This window comes from Podarcis filfolensis (assembly GCF_964270895.1).
Source record: "Podarcis filfolensis genome assembly, chromosome: 3".
NCBI lineage: Eukaryota > Metazoa > Chordata > Lepidosauria > Squamata > Lacertidae > Podarcis > Podarcis filfolensis.
The window spans coordinates 5,516,890-5,529,796 of NC_139606.1; the positions used below are offsets into that span (position 1 = coordinate 5,516,890).

The window sequence follows — 12,907 nt, forward strand, 5'->3', positions numbered from 1 at the left end:
GAGCCTTTATTTTTCAACCGTGCTGCAAAATCTTTTCCCTAAAGATACCTTGTTTTCCCCCTCACATTGTAGACCCTTAATAAAATACACTGGGGGCTGTGCGCGAGCGGGAGGGGGGTGGGAGGTGGAGGACTAACTTTACACAGCAAGAAAGCTCTGCTCAATCAGTATATTACAGATTGGGGGGGGGGTAGTTTGATCAAGGATGCAACTCAAGCTAATTCTCACCACCAAAAAAGGTGCAGTGACTGATTTGCAAGATTTACTTTTAAGCGAAACGCATTAAGGATCAGAGCACCAAATAAGTGTCACACCAAAAAAGGTAAGTTTTAGGTACTGTATAAACTGCAAGCATTCTGAATGGTTCTGGCAAATGTTATTGCCTAGTCTCTTGCTACTGCACAGATTACAACAACGAAAGCGTTTCCATGGGGTTCCTTTTTGCAGGAGCTTGTCCTTGTCACTTCAGAAGCAGTTTTCAGCATTTCTTGCCTTCAGCCACAGTCTGCACACAGCAGCGTTATTAGACAAATGTAGCATTAAAAATAAACAAACAAAAGAAAAACAGCTTTGTGAATCTTCAATGTGTAACTAATCATAATAATTTATGTAGCGCTTTTAGAGCGTTTAAAGCACTTCACTCCTTGCAATCCACACAAACACTTGTAAGAGACTATTTCTCCCATACTGCAGGTGGGGGATGAGAGCGAAAGAGTGGACCCCAAGGCCACTGAGACGAGTTCCAAGAAGCGGACCAGGAAATGTCCCAATTTGTAGTTCAAGCTCTTAAGGAAAGAGATCACCAAGTGGATTTTTTTGGTCCTCTTTTAATGTTTGGCAAAATGGAAGGGGCCAAATGTACCACAATAGCTTAATAGGACTCCTCCTGCCCAGAGAGTATTTCAAATAATAAATAAGTGTTGCAAGTTTGCACAATGAGAATATTAAAGCCAATGTAGAGAACAACTAAGCAAACAATTAAGAGTAAAAATTACTCCTGGCCCAACTGACCCATTCAGTCATTTTGCAATGGTTTCTTTTTTTCTTTTGTACATGCAGGAATGAGGGAGGCAACTACCATATTGCTTCTGGAGTGGCACAACCACATGCAAACATCAATTTATTCTACCTATTCTATTCTGAGAAGTTTCTGGGGAGAGAATGGATCTCAGTTAGCTTAGGATTTCAGGCGTTTGGAAGTTTTGTTTTCTGTTCAATGGGAAGAAATCAGACCCCTAATGGCTTAGCAAGTTAAATGCCTATTTTAAAAATATTATTATTATTATTATTATTATTATTATTATTATTATTATTATTATTAATGAGAAGGAGCAGGGGAGAGAGATGGACACTTGACAGCTGACCTTCTCGGTGGTGACGCCCGCCCTGTGGAACACCCTCCTGCCAGATGTCAAGAAAATAAACTATCTGACTTTTAGAAGACATCTGAAACTTCCAGGTGGAAGAGGTGGCCCGCCCCTGTGAAGGCGGCGAGGGCTGAGGCCCCCCCCCCGGCACCCACCTGTGCTAAGGCACCACTGGCTGAGGCTGCCACACAAGCACTACATTTGTGCAGTGGCCTCAGGCACCATTGCCACGGGCAAGCTACTTCTTCCTCCCAGGAGAAAGAGGTGGCCCGCCAGCCGGCTGGTGAGTTACAGGCAAGCCACCCACTGAGGGGCGCAAGGCTGCCCACCACCCCTTAGCGGAGCAGTTTAATGAAGCCCCCCCCCCCGGTCTGGGGGTGGCTTGATCAGCTGAGAAGCAGGCTTTCTTAAACCACCCGCTTCTCAGCTGATCATAGGCTGGGTGGGGGCTTCAGTAAACTGCGCCACTGAGGCGCTGACAGCTGTGCCCCCCATCGAACCACTTAAAGAAGCCCCCTGGTGGTATGAGGGCCAGAATGCAATGCCTGCTTCACCTGGCTGTATATCGCAGGTGAAACAGCAGCCGCTCCTGAGTCCCTCTGGTGGCAAAGGGAGATACTACTGCCGGGCAAAGCAGCCATCGTGGTCTCGCCCTCGTATTGGTCCTCGACGATGTATCGTACATTGCCCAGACCTAACTGTGAATCACCCTGAGATCTATGGATGAAGGGGAGTATACACATTTACATAACAACAGTAATGCTAGACAAATGAGGGTGAATGCAGAATTTTTCAGTGCATTACGGGCTCTTGCACTGTTTGAACTATAGTGCACTTGCAAGTTTTGTCTGAGAAGAATTTTGAAAACTCCTATAGGGAACTTAGGATGATTTATTACAATTCCACACCAGCCAAACAATTGAATTCTAGAAAGTACAGGTACATGAATGTTAAGCCACAGTGGGCTGTAGGGCAAGTGGCCGGCATTGTGATAAGGGTTACTTATCACAATAACTGCCAGCAGACAGTTGCCATTTTGTGCTTCGTAAAACATGTTCATTTGTCCCATCTTTACCCCTCAAAGTCAAGGGGGAGACTGAAGCTGTGTACACCTTTAAAGAGCCTTCAAAACACATTCTTTCCCTCAAAGAATTCTGGGACCCGTAGTTTTTCGTTGTAATTTCGTTGTCCCCGAGAGGGGGCAATGACAATAAAGATATTATTATTATTATTATTATTATTATTATTATTATTATTATTATTATTAATTTTTCCCAGAACTGCAATTCCCAACAACACCAAACAAACTACCATGACCAGAATTATTTGAGGGAAATAATGTGCTTTGAATGTGCTTTAAAGGTACAGTGTAGCATGTGTACAGTTTGGCACAACATTTTCTGCTTCATTTTGCCGTACAAATCACTGTGACAGAAAGATTTAAGTTAGAGCCACTAACCACTTGCCAGAGTGAGGAACTACATACTGTACTGTAAACTGAACAAGTCCCCAGAGGGACGAGAACTGGAGGCATTTACAAGGGAGAAGTGGCAGGTGCAAGGGGTGGGTTGCTTAACCCTTTGCCCTGACTCTCCCCTGCAAATGACCTCCAATTATTTGATCCCATTTTCCCTCAGCCGGACTCTTACACAGAGGGGAAATGGCCTGTGGGGATGGTTGGTCTTCCCACATCCCCCACAACTACAACACTTAAGTGAACATGCGCTTGGAAATCCTCCCTCATTGCCTCTTCCCCCTAATAATATTTCTATCAACATGGGCTCTCCTACCAGCCCCAGCCATTTAAACAGCCACAGGCTAAGGCCATCCTGTGAGGACAGCAGCCCCTTAAAAAAAGTGGGGTGGAAGATCCAGATGTAGCCTGGGCTGGGGTTGTTCCTTCCTGTGTCAGCAGTGACCCCCTGTGAACAGGTTACCTCCCACAGCCACAAAGAGGTAAGGAAAAGCAGCCAGTAGCACCCAATTTTGCAAGCAGCCAGTCCCTCCCACCCCATGGAGGGAACTTGGCTGGGGCTGGAATACCCTAGGTCAAGCCTACGCCAGCGGTGGCCTTGTCTATGCCTCCCTCCACAGATGTTTTGACTGACTAGCTCAAAAACATTTGCCGCCTCCTCATTCAGTTGAAGAAAACAGGCAAAGTTGCATTTGGTGGAACTGTCAGTTATACACATCACTTAAAGCCACTCTCATTATTGGAACAGCCAACCCCAGGTCTGCTTTGGTCCTCTTGGCTTCCAAAGCTGCTTTGCCTGTTGGTTTTCTTTCTGGCCCTGCTCTGTTAACAGCAGCCTGGCGCAAAGAAATTAAGCAGGCCAAGTTTTTCCTAACAGGAAGATGGCACAGTAAGTGAAGGGCTGCTTGCTTAATTTCTTTGTACCAGGCTCCTGCTAATGAAAGGGGGAGTCGCAATTGCACTTGCTAGCCCATAGCTCACAGATCCGTGTTGCTCTTAAGCTGCTTATAGGGTTGCCCACTTTTTGTGCCAGGGTTTCCAACGCCTCCAAATGCTGAAATGTAATGCATGAAACCCTAGTGGCCTCCCAAGGCCCAAGCCTTCACATGCATTTTTGTACTCTACTGCTTGGCTTTTCCTTCAGTGCCACACCTTTGCCAAGCAAATCCGTTCATGCCAAAATCTCTTGTTCCTTAAGGTGCCACAAGACTTTCTGTTGTTTTTGCCACAACAGAGTACTATGGCTTCCCCTGTGAAAGTTGTTTCCTCAGATCTCCTGATTCTCTCTCTTCCTACTGCTAATTGGTTCTGCTTCCTTCAAGTCTACTGGCACCCAGCCAACATCCTTCGCTGCTCAGTCCTCTTATTTATCTCTCCACCCCTCTTCCTGCCAGCAATGTGCACCTCATGTAGAAGCCTTCTCTATGTACTCCTCACTGGCCCCTCCTTTCCTCTATTCCTTATCTGCTCAGCCTATTGTTTCCTCAAGCCCTTGCCTGCTCCGGGTATGCTTTGATCTGGTTTCCATTTCTGAGTCTAGTGCTAACTCTGCAACCTTCCTCCCGGCTCCCTTTCCTTCAGCTGTCCCACTTCCAGGGTCTCCTCTTAGTAAACCTATTTAGGCAGCCAACATCTCCTGCCTCTACAACCAGTATGACATTTTAGTTCTAGTCTAAGTGAGCTCTCACTTCACTCACCGAAGACTATCTATGAACACTCCACAATGCTTCCACCTCTTCTCCAGTGTCATACGTGACTCCCTTGCTCCCAACATAACCAAAAATTCCCTTGGCTAAAAAGTCACTGGGGATCCAAGAGAGAGGAGGCCCAGCAGGGAGGAAATACTCTCAGGGACAGAGCACACAAGCAGCAGACTGGCAAGCTGGGACCTGAGAAAAGGAAAGTGGGAAAGTGAAGAGGCAGAGGAGCAAAGCAGCCGCAGCAATTATGACCAGAAAATTGAGGGGCAAGGAAGCTTTGAAGACTTGGGTAATGAAAGCTAAAGCAACCAACATGTGTGTAAATGACAGGACCAAATTCCACATGTTGTTTTCAGTTAACAAGCCAACTCTCTGGTTGTAGGCTCCTACCTTTCACAGCCAGGTAAGAGTGATGACCTGAACTTTCCCTTAAAAAACAACTAGGCACGTGGCTCTAAGGCAGCCTTGGAAGATCTGTGGGCAACAAGCTGTGTCCTTGTGAGCCTCAGGTCCTCATATGCAGAAACTGGTTACCCTCTCACAAAGAATGGGCTTCCTCTCTCCATGCTGTCACATCCCCTGCAGGCCCCACATGTCAGTGCTATCAGGGACTATGTGGACAACCAAGACATCTGCTGAAGGTGTGGAAGCTCTGCCATGGTTCCAGCTCACAGCAAGAACTTATGCGGCTTCAGCAGGGACTCCCCATTGCAAAAATGCCCCCCAAGTGTGGAGAGCACAGCAGGCTGGAAGGGGGCATGATGGCAGGAGTAGAGTCCCCAGGGACAGCCCCACGTTCTCAGTCTCTGCACACTTAAGAACATATCAGGAAAGGATGCTAATGTTTAATCCAATCACTCTGTTGTGTAACTAATTGAATATATATATTTTTATGCCGTGTTTTATTACTTTTGTACACCACTTTGGAATACACACACATGCACAGAGTACGCAAGTGCCTACATTCAATTTTAAATACTGGATTTCATAATTAAGTATCTGCTTGACAGAAGTCATTTTCTCCCTGATGGGTTATCTGTGGAACACTGTGTAGTTATGAAGACATCATGGTACGGTTTAGGAGGGTGGCTGTGGTGAGAACAAAAGTTGGAAAAATGGCCATCGGGGAAAGAAAAAGTTGCAAAGACATATGCAAATTCTATAGCAAATTCTCTGTTAAGAGGGAAGCAACATGAGTGACTCATCCCCCTCTACCGCCCCTTTCCTCTTTTTACCAACCATATGAATCAACTCTTAGTTTTACTGTATAGTTAGGAGGAGGAGAAAAACTAGAACACACCATTGCAGCGTGCATCATGTATATCATATTACATTAACACTTGGGAACAAGAGCCAGCTACTTACGTTTAAAAAACAAAACCAAAGAATACGCTCTGGCTGAAGGGTTATGTGCAACAAATACAGCAAGAGAAGGAAATCAATCAGAAATTATCTGCTCCCCAAGCAGATGGAGAGGAAAGTGGGACGCAGGCCTGATTTCTGATTCACAGAGGAAGAAGAATTATGGCCTTTGGGGGGAGAGGGATGAACTAAAGAAACTTTCTGACCACTATACAAAGCAGCAAGTCACTTTTCTGTGATGGAAGGCAAAAGAGGTTAAAAGCAGCAGCACCCTGCAAATAATATTGCAGGCTGTTGAGACAAAGAGAGTATGAATGGCTCATTGCTGCTTCATGCATGTTCTCAGTGTCCTGCAAGGCCTATCTAACCAACACAGCCAGGCTACATGCTTTGGTATAAAACAGGGGTCAGCAACCTTTTTCAGCCGTGGGCTGTCCCTCAGACCTTGTGGGGGGCTGGACTATATTTTGGAAAAGAAAAAAAAATGAAAGAATTCCTATGCCCCACAAATAACCCAGAGATGCATTTTAAATAAAAGCACACATTCTACTCATGTAAAAACATGCTGATTCCCGGACTGTCCGCGGGCCGGATTGGGAAGGCGATTGGGCTGTATCCGGCCCATGGACCTTAGGTTGCCTACCCCTGGTATAAAATATTCAGACTGCCCGTGCTCCTCTGGGCAGAAGTTAAGAATGTCCCCACCATTCCAAGGAACCAATCAATTATCATTATTATTATTATTGAGAGCCAGTGTGGTGTAGTGGTTAAGAACGGTAGTCTCGTAATCTGGTGAACCGGGTTCGCTTCCCCGCTCCTCCACATGCAGCTGCTGGGTGACCCTGGGCTAGTCACACTTCTCTGAAATCTCTCAGCCTCACTCACCTCACAGAGTGTTTGTTGTGGGGGAGGAAGGGAAAGGAGAATGTTAGCCACTTTGAGACTCCTTCGGGTAGTGATAAAGCGGGATATCAAATCCAAACTCTCATAATCACCATCATCATCATCATCATCATTACCCCGCCCATCTCGCTGGGTTTCCCCAGCCACTCTGGGCGGCTTCCAACAAATTATTAAAATACAATAGTCTATTAAACATTAAAAGCTTCCCTAAACAGGGCTGCCTTTAGATGTCTTCTAAAAGTCTGGTAGTTGTTTTCCTCTTTGACATCTGGTGGGAGGGTGTTCCACAGGGTGGGTGCCACCACCGAGAAGGCCCTCTGCCTGGTTCCCTGTAACTTGGCTTCTTGCAGAGAGGGAACCACCAGAAGGCCCTCGGAGCTGGACCTCAGTGTCCGGGCAGAACGATGGAGGTGGAGACGCTCCTTCAGGTATATAAAGTGCACTAAAAAGAAAAGTGCACTATGACAAGTTCTATATTTTTTGGTCTGCTTTATCTGAATTTGAGAAAGTTCTCTTTAGCTGCAAAAAAACGTAACTCTTTTATAAGGAGATGTTAAGGGGGCACTATACTGACAAATCTGGATTTAAGAACTTCATTTCACAGCTACCTGCACTTTATTAAGACGAACCCGCCCTGGGGCATTCAGAAACTAGTCAGACCTGCTGACTGACAAGCTGTACACTCAGCTTCAAACAGGCCTTCCTTCCAATACCCCCCCCCCAACACATCCACACACATTTTCCTGCTATCATGGGTGTTTCTCTATTGCTGCTCATTTTATAAAGGCAAAAGAAAATACTTTAAATTCAATGTAACAGCTGCCACCATCACCACCAGTAACTGATGCAGAAGTCCAACTAAAGAAAGTAACAAACTAATGATCATGTTGCCTTAGAAAACTTTTCGAAGCTTTTCAGCACAGTTACCTCACACTACATAAAAAGTCACACCTAACAGATCTATTAGTTCAAAGAAAATATTGTGCACACATATTAATTAAAACCTTAAATTACAGAGAAAGTATATAGCAGTTAAGTGGAAAACAACATCTTCAAAAATTAAAAGCAGTGGGTTTAGATTTGGTGTGGGGTTTTTTAACACATATTTTATTAATTTTGTTTAGAGCAATTATATCTAGTCCACTTCTTTTCATATGAATACTACCCGATGCAAGAAACTTTAGTTATCTCAAAGCATTGCAAACTGCCCAAGAATTCTTCAAAATGTAAAACTTTTGGAATTAGAACTCATACATGTCCCAAACCTCCAGCGATTTGATGTTCTGCAGCACCACTCTAACCCTGATACCCAATGCAAACTTCCCTGGGTGTAACCCCTGATGAACAGTGTGTCATAACTCCTGGATAATTTGCAAAGGATTGTACCATAGATGAGTGAGACTGCCTGACATTTCCAGGCATGGCTCTTTCTGTGCCTCAGCATTAAGGAACTGAGCCCTTGTTTAATAATCACGACACACACAAAAAAAATATGTTAGGACCATGGGAGCAGCAATTATCATCTACACCAGTGAATGTCTAAGTTTATCAGCCCAGATTTCAAGTGTTAGAAAAGGTGTAGACAGTAGTCAGTTATCTATTTGCTCTCTTAACTACTGTGCTCAGCAAGCAACTTCCACACCATCATAGATACTCAAAGGTTCCTAGCTTCCCCTCTCTGCAGGGCCCACAAGCTAGCTTTCTGAAATCTAGGGACTCTCTGAACTCCTAAAGAATAAAACAGAAAATTCCCCAGCACACTTCTCATGTGCCCTGGACGTGACAGAATAAGGAATCAGAATTGTGTGACCAAAAATCAGCTCTGGTCATGTGTTCCTATACAATGAAATGGGTACAGTGGTACCTCGGGTTACATACGCTTCAGGTTACAGACTCAACTAACCCAGAAATAGTACCTCGGGTTAAGAACTTTGCTTCAGGATGAGGACAGAAATCACGCAGTGGCGGCGTGGCGGCAGGCCCCATTAGCTAAAGTGGTGCTTCAGGTTATGAACAGTTTCAGGTTAAGAACGGACCTCCGGAACGAATTAAGTACGTAACCACTGTACTCAGTTGCTCCTGCACACAGTGATCTCATCAACTTTTTAAGCTATAGGAAGATGTGCAGCAAAAAGAAAATCTTACCTCATTATGTACTGAAAATGGATCTGGCTGTGGAAGCTGATGACTACTTTATCACATGATCAGCAATAATAGCTGAGCTCACCAAACAGCCATGCTGATATTCAGTCACATGACCCAACCGTGGGCTTTCTGAAAGGAGGAAGACACTGGCCCCATAACCTTTAACAAAGGGTATTCCAAATCCACACCAGCATGACACAAATAAGAAATGCACCCTGTAAGGTTCACTACAAAAGACTTGGGAGAGCAACAGGTTGGTGAAGACTGAGATGGTGACAGATTATTTGTTCCTGCAAGAGCTTTGGGTAGGGCAAAAGTTTGTTAGACTTTCTCCCAACTGATGTGGAGCTGGAGTCCTAAGCCATCCATTTCCTGTAGCACCAGAATTTGAAGAGTCAACCCAGCCAATATCTGTTCTCCCTCACGTGAGAGCATTCACCAGATGATCTGAACATTTAAGTAAGTTTGAAAGAGAGATCCTTGTCGGCGGTCTCATTTCAACCGCTGTCAACCTGCTTTCAAATCCCTTAATATATCCTTTTTCCAGCCATGGTGGAAACCAGAGGCTGCTGGGAGGACACACCGAGTTTCAAGCCGAAGCAACTTAACCAATTTATTGTCCCAGCCAGGAACTGAAATCTGCTAGTGTACCATGAAAACCACACTTGACTGTTAAATGCCTTTGAGGGCATGGGAGTTTGCATGGAATTGATTTGGTGGGTCAGTTGTTTACATAGCGCACCAGATCTGCACAAAGCTACATGTGTCCATGCGCAGCATGTGCTGGTTTCCTGCTACCTGCACTGCAGACCAGGGAGAGGTCATGGGTGAGCACACTGTCCACATAAAGGGATGGCAGAACCTCACACTATGTGGAGTGGCTTTCCCTACCTTCATTCTGCACATCAATGAATTTTTGTTCCCTGGATGATTAGCTTAACAATTAGCAAAAAGAAAAAAGGAAGGGGGAAATGCTGATTTTACAAGTAGGAGAATCAGCTGTGCCTGTGCCCTAAACCTACTGCCAGCCTGCAGCCATTTAAACTGAACCTTGCACTCTTTCTCTTTTCCCCTTTAGTGCATTAAATGATCTTTGGACTCTGTAATCAGAGCCTGCTGTTTCTGGCACAGTTACTTTTCCTCTCTCTCTCCCCCCCCCCCTTTTTGGCCAAGAAGCTGTTGCAACTGGAGCCGTCTCCATTTGTGCTATCTTTTTAGACAGAAACTGTATTTCCAAAGAAGGCACTGAAGAGCCCTTATAAGTGGGTCATAGGAAAATTGCCCACATTTTAAATAACGAATATAATCTCCCTTCCGATATACAGCATATGAATATACATACATAACGTCAATGCAAAAATTCTTCACTAGTAAATATTGCTGATCACATATCAGCACCAACTGTCCAGCTACTTCCAAAATATGCAAGGTATAAAATGAAACTATGTAGTGTTTTCCCCAGCAATGATTCATACCAAGGGTGAAGAAAGCTCAGTAGTCATCAGCAAAGTGGTTCAACTGGCTATTGCATAAGACAGGTTGGAGGTGAAACTTCAAACTTTTTAGTCCCGAGTTTGGAGAAGACTGCTTTGAGTATGTACACCAAATTCAGCCAGGATCCTACAAAACAATGACTTCAGTAAATCTGGTTTTTGGTGGGATTGCCATATGTCCAGATTTTCCTGGACATGTCCTTTTTTTCAGAGGCAAAATCACCATCTGGGCGGATTTTTAAAATTTTGCAAAATGTCCAGGTTTTATTTTATTTTTGTACCATTTGTTTGTGACACTGGTAGCCAGCGGAGTGAGCTACATGGCGCAGAATGGAGACGCTCTAGGACTCATGGCATCTCTGGCGGCTGCCAGGCCTGTCCCGGGGCCTTCCCAGAGCCGCTCAGCCTCGCATTGGAGGCCGAAGAGAGGGGAGGGAAGGAGGGGGCGAGCAGGTGGCCATGGAAGGAATCAGTGGCAGGTAGGGGGTGAGTGACGGGGATGCAGGCTGGTGGGGGGGGTGTCCCGAATTTTTCTCACAAAATGTTGGAGGGCATGTCATTTTCATTTGCAATTATTAAATTATTAAATTAAATTATTAAATATTTCAACACACCTTTTATTTTTTACTGCACACACACTAATACTACTACTACTACTACTACAGTATTTTTATTCCTTTCCCCTCCACACCCCAGCCCACCTGCAAATGTGTCCCGGCAAATGTGTCCTCTTTTTTGCTTTTAAAAATACAGCAACCCTATTTTATGGGTGGTACATATTATGCAATTTCCATCACTGCTTGCTACAGCTCCGTAATTTGGGAAATATGGGGTGAGCAAAAAGGAATAAAAGGAAACAAAGCATGTTTTCTTGTGCAGCCCAAACTTAAGCATGTATACTCAGAGGTAAGTTCTACTGCTTTCAGTGGAGTTTGCTCTTAAGTATTCACCAGACTTCACATTAAGTTAGCCTTCATCTCAGGTTTGCCTTAAAAAGTCACATCTAAATGCCAATGTATTTGAACAAGTTTCCCCATTTATTTATGGCAACTTCAAAAGCAAGAGAAACAACACTGGACACACTAAACAAATCATATTTGGATTTTTAATGCGCATCATACAAATTTTAACAAGACTGCATTTTTTAATTGCTCCTCCTGAAGCCAATCAGCGATTTTTCATTATAGAGCTAAATGAAGTAGTATCAGGCACAAAAAAGAAAAAGAAACACTTGCAGCTGTTAAGATGCTACAATACTTGTTTGTATCCTAGGGAACACTACCACTGTCCAGACTCATGTACCTGTCTAGCACTATTATTATTCAAGTCACTAGTTTCTGATATATCAATCTGTATATACAGCGCAGCACTTTTTATTTATTTACAGAAAAACATTTTTTCAAAATTAACTCTACAGCAAACTTGACCATATGAAAGGCTTGACAATCCAAGAAGAGAAGCCTGCACAATTCTCATATCTGACAGCTACAACAGTCTAGAGTTTGGGAGCAGTGCTGGCCCCCCCCACCCACTTTTATTCTTTTCTTTCAATAGCACCTTGATACAAAGGTACATGTTTCTGCAGATGAACTTTGAAAATCAATTCCCTGTCATCTCAACCAAAGGAAACCAGAAGAAATTAAGACATGCATGACCTGGCTCTGGCACTGGGCATTCAAAGCATTTACGAGAACTTCACAGAAGCCTAGGAGAGGACCTTTAGTGGTAAAATTGACAGCGTTTGGTTTGATTTTTGGAGAGCAACTGAATTGCTTTATCTTGATTCAGAATCTTGAATGCTAGATGGGAAAATAAAGAGCTTCCAGGGAGGGCCCTTGCTAGGTGAACCTGCAGCCACCTGAGCTATCCATTTCATTTTGCGCTGCTAATTTGCAAGAGGAGTCCCTGCCACAAAACATCTTGTATCAAGAAAAACAAGTGTATATTCCATGAGAAGGGTAGGAAACCAACCAGGGTACTAACATGCATTCAGTATTTATGTGCTGTCAATGACTGGAGAAGCTAGAATCTACTAGAAAGTGCAAAACAAATCTTAGGAACAATAATGCTTGCTAGTTTCCATGTTAAAGACCAGCTTTGGCAGCTAGCACTGCTTTTAAGATGCAGAATATCTCCATGAAAAGACACCCACATACAGACATCACCACCACAATGTCATGCTGAGACGCCAAAGCATGGAATACCATAATCTAGCTCTTTTAGTAACCTACCAGAACATGTAGGCTTACAACCTGTCTCACTTTAAAGAATTTTAGTTCCACCTACAAAAACCTTCTGCGTTGAGCCTCTTTTCCCCAGTTCAAAGTGTCCTCACCAACACAGAATCACCCTCACTTGGGGTCTGCCAGTTTGTTTCGAAACAAGACCCTCAACTTTCCCAGCTCGAGGTTCTGAAACGCCCACGCTACTTCTTCCTCTCCTCCAGGATCAGAAAGCAAAATT

The 12,907-nt window shown here is 44.2% G+C and overlaps 1 protein-coding gene across 3 annotated transcripts in view; it reads right to left on the reverse strand.

The window, feature by feature from the left end:
* The window catches only part of SERTAD2 (SERTA domain containing 2), a 131,066-nt gene that overhangs the window by 18,165 nt on the left and 99,994 nt on the right, over positions 1 to 12,907 (reverse strand). The gene's annotated exons all lie outside the window — the stretch shown is intronic.